The sequence below is a fragment of the Triticum dicoccoides genome, chromosome 7A (genome assembly GCF_002162155.2).
Source record: "Triticum dicoccoides isolate Atlit2015 ecotype Zavitan chromosome 7A, WEW_v2.0, whole genome shotgun sequence".
Lineage (NCBI taxonomy): Eukaryota > Viridiplantae > Streptophyta > Magnoliopsida > Poales > Poaceae > Triticum > Triticum dicoccoides.
In genome coordinates this window covers 651,051,074-651,060,131 of record NC_041392.1, presented here as the reverse complement: position 1 = coordinate 651,060,131, position 9,058 = coordinate 651,051,074, and the positions used below count along the sequence as shown (strand labels likewise).

Below are 9,058 nucleotides of genomic sequence, written 5' to 3'. Positions count from 1 at the left end.
TATCCAACATGCTCTAAGGCTGTGAGTTGGTGTGGCGTCCTCTGTGCTATGAATTTTACAGGGTTCATTAAACCATCCTTCCAGTACGGTTCCATGCCCTGTAGAGGGTTTTTGCTTTTTGGTGTTTGACCCGGGTGTCTGGCGATGATGCACCCTTTTGTTTCGGACTGGGCTTGCATTAAGGGCCGGATTGTCCCAAAATTTTGTTTCAGTTTTCCGGACGCTTTCCATCGCACAGTACTTTCGTACTATGGACGCTAAGTCAACGAAGCGTGTAATATCACGGCGACTTATGGCGTTGACTATTCCCTTGTCCGTGCAATTATTGCAGAAGGATAGAATTGCGTCTTCCTCGCGGCAGCCCTTTATCCTGTGCATAACCAGGAGGAATCTGGCCCAGTAATGATGTACTGTTTATTTGGGCTCTTGCCTGATTTGGGATAGATCGCTAATGTTCGGGTGGGTGGGTGGAATTAAATCCGAAGCCTTAACCCTTCTAAGGCTCAAAGGCCAAGGAATTTCCAAACTCGAAAATTTGGATTCCTGGATGTCGTCCAATGAATCCAGTCCGTCGCCTTATTCTAGGTTCAGGTCTTGAGTGATATCCTCCCCTCCGCGGACATCCGGCTTGGAGGGATCGGGAATCCGGACGTAGCGAGTCCTTAGGATAGATGAAGGGTCACCGCGCTGTCCCTCTACCACGGCAACGTGGTGGGTGGCTTGGGGAGAGTTAATCTCTCTCAGATCAGTTTTAGGCCCAATCTGGTCGTAATCCGTAGCGACTCCCAGGGCGGCGAAGCGATCCAAGAGCTCGTTTATGGAGGAAAGCTCTATTGGATCTAACTGCTCGGCAAGTTCCGAGTTGACATGAAGGTTGTTTTCGATGGCTCGACAGGTCATCGTCGGCGTAGAAGCCGAACAGGTGGTCATAAGAAAACCACCTAGCCGTAGGGTTTGGCCGACAGCCAAAGCTCCCTTAGCAATGGTGCCGTCTTTAAAGATGGGGCGAGGCATCCTTCCTGATGGCGACGACACAGAGGAACTCTCAATGAAAGCACCAATATCGGTGTCAAAACCGGCGGATCTCGGGTAGGGGGTCCCGAACTATGCGTCTAGGCCAGATGGTAACAGGAGGCAGGGGACACGAAGTTTTACCCAGGTTCGGGCCCTCTCGATGGAGGTAAAACCCTACGTCCTGCTTGATTAATATTGATGATATGGGTAGTACAAGAGTTGATCTACCACGAGATCAGAGAGGCTAAACCCTAGAAGCTAGCCTATGGTATGATTGTTGATGTGTATGTTGTCCTACGGACTAGAACCCTCCGGTTTATATAGACACCGGATAGGGTTAGGGTTACATAGAGTCGGTTACAATGGTAGGAGATCTGAACATCCGTATCGCCAAGCTTGCCTTCCACGCCAAGGAAAGTCCCTTCCGGACACGGGACGGAGTCTTCAATCTTGTATCTTCATAACCCAGGAGTCCGGCTGAAGGTATAGTTCGGCTATCCGAACACCCCCTAATCCAGGACTACCTCAGTAATCCTACTTGACTTTTGCATCAGTGATAAGTGAAGTTCTCTACATTCCTCGATTTTTAGTGTTAGGAGACAGAATATGTATCCTTAGTTACCTCTTCCTACATTTTTGGTTTGCCTTTTTTGACCCAAATAAACCACACCTTTACCATATTTTACAATGATGTCATATTTAATCGTTGGCATAGCTTTGGAAGTTCAGTTCAGATCAAAAGATCATCCCATATGCCCAGAAACTGTTTATGTTCAGATTATAAATCATATGCAATTTAATGTTTTTAAATGGATAGGGTGATTGGCAATAGATAAATGATATTAGCTTTGCATTGCGGATTATTTCCTTTTTTGGCTATAGGTTTTAGCCATTAAATTTAACTATAGGTTTGTTTATGTAACTTGTTCGCCTTTAGAACAGGATTTTGTGTGGCTTACAAAAGAAAAGAGTGAATGGTTGGTGCGTGGGAGTGCACCATGGGTCTGGTCTGGATTGTTTTAGCTCGGATTTTGTCATCTTTTTTACCTCTTATTTCGCTTTGGGTGCGGTGTTAGGCGTTCCTTCCTTTTTTTTCTTTGTCTTTGCCTTAGCACTGAAATGCATATCTACTGTTTTGCAGGTAATCTGGTGTGAGCTCAAGGTAAAAGGCAAAGCCTAAGGTAGGCAATCATCATTAGCTAGGTAGTCGATTATACAGTATGTAGCAAACATTGTTGTCTTCGACTGAATGTTTGACTTATTCTCATTCAATCTCACCTTTTCATTTGCATGACATCAGAACTGGAAACATCAAAATTGGTGCCCCGGTCATCTCTGTCCCTGATGGTGCTCCTAGATGTACATCACTTCCTCGCCTCCTTGGCCGCTTCGGTGCCCGTGGCATTCGTCCTCGTCGGTGGGACGATGCAAGGCACAACTCCGATGCGGCGGCGTGGATGTGCAGTGTAGGAAGTGGTTCCTCACTGGCTGGACGGCGTTCAAGCGCAACCCCAACACCCACTGAGTACTGCCTCGGCTACAACCTCCCTCGGTGAGCTCCATCTTCCTCCTGCTCCTCTTCTTTGGCTACTATATGGGACATGGCCAGGGCTATGATGATCAGTTATGGCTGATATAGGCATGCTCTTGAGCAATCGAGGCACATGTGGGTATTAAGTTGGACCCCCCCTCGAAAAATCTCGTGCCTCGCCTGTAATTCACGTGCCCCATCAGTCGGAAGCCATTCTTGCTAGGGCAATTATGATTGCCGTGGCTGAAATAAGTGTACCTTTGAGCAATCGAGGCACCTGTGGGTATCAAGTTGGATCCTCCCTCTTGTCTCTAGAATCCTTTTTTCATCCTATGATACTTATTGTTCTACCCTTGGATGGTCATTCTTGTTGAGTGATAACCAGGGCAGCTCAACTGTATAAACAGATTGATCTGGTGATAAGAGATGACGGGGGTAGGTTATATGATCGAGGAAAGGCGAATCTGAGCCCACTATGCATTGAACCCTGAACTCTTTTTATTTGTATTTAAAGGTGTTGCTTATTTATGCTCCAGTGTTTATAGCCGTCTTATGTAAAGATTTCTTCTTAGTCATACCTTTATTGCACATAAGTTGTTCTTGATCTTTTATTATTTGTTGTTGGTTTTCGAGTTGTGGAATGTATTCCTAACCCTGATCTATAGAATTGCCTTTCTGAACTTGATGTTTAAGTTCTACTGGACAATGCTTATTTGGCCAGATGCTCATAGGTTAAGTTATTTGATGCATTGCTTTCACTATCAAATTGTTCGCTGCTTTGAGCATCTGGCTGCATACTGTATTGTTTTATATTTGGTGAACTGGACAAAGATAGCGTAGAGGGAGATCTTCTCTGTCGCGCCGGCGGCAGCAACAAGGAAAATCCAGTCCACGGTGCCACCAATGAGAAAGGTAAAGACGAGCTGCCGGTCGCTTATTAATTCCGTGCCCCTAGCTATAGTGTCGATCAACAAATGGCTCGACCTGTCCTTAAGGTAATATTAGAGTCGTTTCTCCTGAGTGTGATCCGCTGATCCTTAGAGCCATTTTCTCCCGAGTGTGATCATGAGATTAAATAATGGTCTCTTGCACACCAATTTGCTTTCTTACACTTTGTTACTTAGTTAGTCTTCGTTATATCATAACTCACAACTTTTCTAACTCTTCATTATATGTTCCGCTCTTTACTGAATCTTGATGTTGCATATTGAACCTTATGTATATTCTCCTTGCATCTAAATTGTTGCTTTCTACTCAATATTGTGTGTATATGTCCATCTGTGCATAATATGTGGCCCAAATGATGTGATATGTTCTTTTAGCCATGATCCAATTTATGTAGCGAGGCCGACGATTTGACCGTAACATTTTTTCTCCTCTGGTTGAATACTACATCTTTTTTGAAATTGTCCTAAATGTTTTATAGCTCCTAAGTAATGTATTATCGAAGCTGGTGGGAAAATATGTTGTGTCTTAAGATAATTATAAAATAACCGAATATATCAAACTGATAATGACATTGGATTAAATTTAGAGGAATATGATAGAAAGTTTAACCTTCAATATTGTAGGTTTTCCTGATTGTCTGGCACCTTATTAGGAGACGACGACCGCTACCATGAATAGGTTTAAATGCCACATTGCTTCCATTGGACAAATCATGATAGAAAACTAATGTGCCTAAACTTATAACATAAACTACTGCTGCTTTGTTGTTTTTATCAAGGATGTTTTCTTTAAGCATATGCTAATCACAGACTATCTCCTATTTCACTTACATTATTCATAGGGCTCCAGGGATAACCACATTATTTTCACTTACATGTTCCTGATTCCTTCTTCGTCTCGCAGCTGGATCGGTGGGTGGTGACACGTTCGCTGTTTGGTCGAGTCGTCCACGGCGTTGTTGCTGCCGTCCAGGATGAGCTGCTCAGCCTGCTACTCCACGAGACTCCCTAGCAACAGCTGAAGAGAGGTTCCATGGGAACAAGCACCCATGGTTGTTGTCGCCGTTAGCATCGTCCCTTAACTGCGACCCTTTAGACCCTTTGCTGATCCAGCTCCCAGAAGGTCGGTGCCTGGTATAATTCCCCTTCTCTTCACCTTCTCCAACCACTGTAGTTTCAACTCCCGTTCTGATCCTATTTGTAATGATATTACTTGGCATAGGGGAAGGGAAGTGGTTTCTCTCTGTCGAGGACGGCAAACAGAGATAGAGGAGGCAGATGTGATATGCTTGGTATTATGTTATGAGGATAGAGGGCCATGGATCTGGATGTGGAGGTCAGTGGCAGTATCGATGCATTTTTTCCTCTTCTACTCGATTCCTTGACATGTTTCCTTTCACTGTTAGATTGTGAAAGTCCATGTGACGTTCGTGTCAAGATGAGCGGCCGTTCCTGCTGACATTGTGTCAACTAGATGGTTGTATTCTTAAAACTTATCAATCAATTGGAGTTGGTTTCTATAATTGTTTTCCCTTCAGAAGTTTTTAACCTGCTTAATGCTTATTGTTCAGAATTTTAGGTGCTCTTTTGTCAGACATTGTGACATTTACTTAGAATTTCTGAAGGCTCATGATCGTTACACATTTGATTTTGTTTTGCTACATCCTGTTACTTTGTTAATTAGCAATATATAGGTAGTTCCATTTTTTGCACGCTGTATGGTGTATTCGTGAATGATAATGTACTCGCCTCTGACACAGTGCTGAGCTTTGGTTCACCATGGAGTGCACTGGCGAGCAGGCAGCTCCCCTCTGCAACGTTTCGTCATCAGGGAGGACGTTGTCTAGCATCGTCATCCTCGAGGTACGTCCTGGCGATGTCGACTCGGCTCTCTCCTGCACCTTCTCCTTCCCTGTTTCTCTTACCGCTGCTGTGCTCTTGACACTATTGTTCCTAACTTAAGCTTCTGCCACTTGGTTCTCAGCAGGAGAGGCACAACCTCCGCCACACCAAAGAGAAGGACGATGGCTTCCATGAAGAGATTTGTCGAAGTGACTACTGATGACCTACAGGCTACAAGTCTCAATCTTGATTTCCTTGTAGACTAAAAGCTGACATGCCATGTCTTTGTGAGATGCCAATGCGATGATAATTTGATGCCTGTAGCAGTTTTTTTATTTTCATTGAAATGAGTTTATAGATTCTGTAGTACCAATTTTCCTTGATTCTGTAGTACCAATTTTCCTAGATAGAGTATTTACTGTATTGTTTCGGAAACCCGTCCAGGCCAAAGCATCTGATCATTTTTTTATCAATTCTTTGATTTTTAGCATTTCATTATATATATATATATATATATATATATATATATATATATATATATATATATATTTCAGCTTATAGGTTCCCCCTTCTCCCTCTTTTTGCATGAGTCTGTTGTATCCATTATAATGTCCTGTTCTAATTTATTCACAATATATTGAAAATGCTAATTTGAAGGCACAACCTTAGTTAAGCTTGAACTTGTTTGCTGAGTATATTGTAAATCTTTGTCACACGTTCTAGAAATGAATGGTTCCATGCAGCTTCTGGGCGCTCTCGGGTTTGGGGACATCTATGGTGAAATTAGATGGGTATGAAGCTTCTGGAAAATGACAAGTCATGCGTGCTGCTGCAGTTCATCGCAGCCTGGCACTAACTCATAAAGGTCGTCGAGTCGGAAGACAGGATGATGCCCATCGACAACAAGTCCATTAAGCTCCATATCTGGAAATGGTATTTACTCTGGTCTGATCTACTATAACAATTACTACCAGCTGCATATGGAATGATGTGGCGCTTGAGTCCTTTATTGTACACAAGAATAAATAGCGTAATTTATTTGAGTCCTTTATCTAACCCATGGTTTCTGAAACGTGTGATCCAACACCATGGATCATATATGGATATACACATTCATCTTAATGTCGAAGTTTGTGAAATGCCAGTTTTATTAGTTGCGTGGAACTATTCTCTTATGGGATAAATACCTTTTGAGTCAATTTGCAGATCAACTACAAAAATAGTTCAGGAAATCCACTATCTTGGTTTAATGCCTTTTAATGAATTAAGGTTATCATGACTGTACATGACATGTAGACTTACCAAGAGGCTACTTATTTTAGTCTATTTTATAATCTGGTCGAGAACAAGGTGAGGTGTTGGCGATGCTTTATTTTTAGAAACAATACCAATTATCACAGCGCCCCTCCTCATCAGCGGCAGCCGAGGACAGCGACTGCCAGATCACAGGGGTGGCGGGCCCTGACCGGCCCAGAGGTGTGCCCAGGAAGAGGGATGCCAGGGCGCCGAGCCAGGTCCATGGTGACCGCGTCAAGACCGTTCCGCCGAGGGGGAGGCTCCCTAGGGCGACCAAGGAGAAAGAGAGCAAGTTGGCCAAGGAGCTCAGGGTGAGATAGCCATACATAGTGCTTTCATCACTGCGTTGCCTTTTTGATCCGACAATGCTTGTGATTCCACTTGATTTTGCAGAGGGAGCTGGAGCGTACCTTGAACCAAATGAATGACTAGGTGCACATCTTACTGGCCACTTATTGTTATTGGTCCATATACTCCCTGCCCCTGCGCTCTGGCTTCTACTCGCAAGTAAGCTCGTCTTCCTCCTCTACCCCCTCCCCCTCCTCTTCTGTGAGGATCTTTGATTGGATTTGGGTAACCAGACCGCAGGAGATGAATCCTATTTGGAGATGAAGTGTGTATGCTAGCTTGATTTAGTTTATATATGAACCGCATATGCTGGCTTGATGGTGATAAATAGTAATTTAACTGTTGATTTTAGATTGAGAGTAACCAGTAGAGGATTATTCCATTGTGCTTAATGTTAATTGCCAGCTCTATATATCATAACTTGAATTGTTGTTAATAATCATAGATCATGAGTTCTCTACATTCATCTTTTGATGGATTGTAAATGAAATAAAACACATGTGTGTTTTAGTTTCTTTTCTTCTCCCCTGGGTTTCCTATGAAACTGGAGGGCTTCATGAATGTGGTGCACATGGTCTACCAATTTTTTTCTAAATAACATATTGAGCTCGATTTCTATTTTTTGTGACCTTTGATAGACGGATCCAATCATTTTTTATGTGTATATCTTTAGGCTGAAAAATGAATTATATTTCACTGAGTCCTGAGACACGGATCTTCCCTTTGCCAAGAATTGCTCATGATGGTGGTCATCTCTGTTTTTTATAATTCATAGTTGTGTAGTGATACTGTATACACACTCCCCAAACTTGTTTAAAGGAAATATGCATGAATTTCTTGATGTCAGTTCACTAAACTCACCTTCCTGATAGTTCCTTTTTTGGTCATTGCTGATATCTATTGTTTTAAAAATGCATGTTAGATTTAGATGTCATATGAATCATTTAATGAATCTTTAATGAGTTGAGATATCTTCTCGAAGAATTATCATTTTTTTCTTCTCTTCCTGGGCCAGCGTTACACAACTTCTCTTGGATTATGGGGAACTTCAACCATTCTTGGCGAAGGAAAATTGAAGACTCTGGTAGATGTATTAGTTAGCGTGGACTTTTATAATCCTTAAAACTTGTGTGGACTACTACCTCTGTTTCAGTTTACAAGTCCTGCGCGTATATCTAGGTTGCCAATTTTATCACCTTAATATAAACTATATAACACAAAAATTATACCTTTTGAAAGTAGAAACTCCGAAGTTTATGTTGGTATATTTTTTGTAATATATGACTTGCATTAGTTTGATCAAATTAACGACCTAGGGATACGCGTACGCCCTGTAAACTGAGAGAGAGGTAGTACTATCTAAGTGTCGCTAGCCTTCTGTATAAATACTTCACTTTCAGTATTTTGTACTATCTCGCTGCTCTATGCGCTACTGGTCTCTTTCGATATAAATGACATGCTTTAATTGTTATTAACGGCTTTTGATCTGTGGAATGCATAACTTTCTATGTAAATGACTTGTTGTAATCCTGATCTATTAAATGTTGCTTTTGGTCTATTCTTTTATGTTGTGCTTGATGCGCGTCTTTTGTGGTCTTACAAACATTCGGAACTTTATGTTGCCTTATAATCTCATGCCTTCTATCACAAATGAATATTTCTTCTTCACTTTATTTTTTTTATCATGTTTGAATTCATACGCTAAATATACGCTCATGCTAACTTGGCACGACATCTTTAACCAAAACGTTGGGACCGGCACCCTCGTGCCATGGCGCGATCCCAATCTAGTACAATACTAGTGATAGAAGGGATAATTACAAATCGAGCCTTCACACTAGTCTGTGGTATACCTGGGCATATCTCGGACCGGGCAAAAAAAGCCCCGTGCTAAAAACCCAGGCCTAAGATCGGGCCTACTAAATCAGGTCGGAGCCTTAAAAAGCCCGACACAACCCGGTCTGACTACAACTAAAATCATGTTTTCCGCAAGCCCGAGCCCAGCCTGATCTATTTGTCGGGCTCGATTTCTAGGTCGAGCCCGGCCTGATGGCATGCTTGGGCTCAGCCCAGCCCAGGA

At 42.5% G+C, this 9,058-nt stretch overlaps 1 long non-coding RNA gene across 1 annotated transcript; it reads left to right on the top strand.

The window, feature by feature from the left end:
- Positions 1–4,795: 4,795 nt before the first annotated feature.
- On the top strand, positions 4,796–5,087 carry LOC119328636. Its single transcript, XR_005159067.1, has 3 exons — positions 4,796–4,828; positions 4,899–4,969; positions 5,064–5,087. It is a non-coding gene; the product is annotated as an uncharacterized LOC119328636 (long non-coding RNA).
- Positions 5,088–9,058: the final 3,971 nt, after the last annotated feature.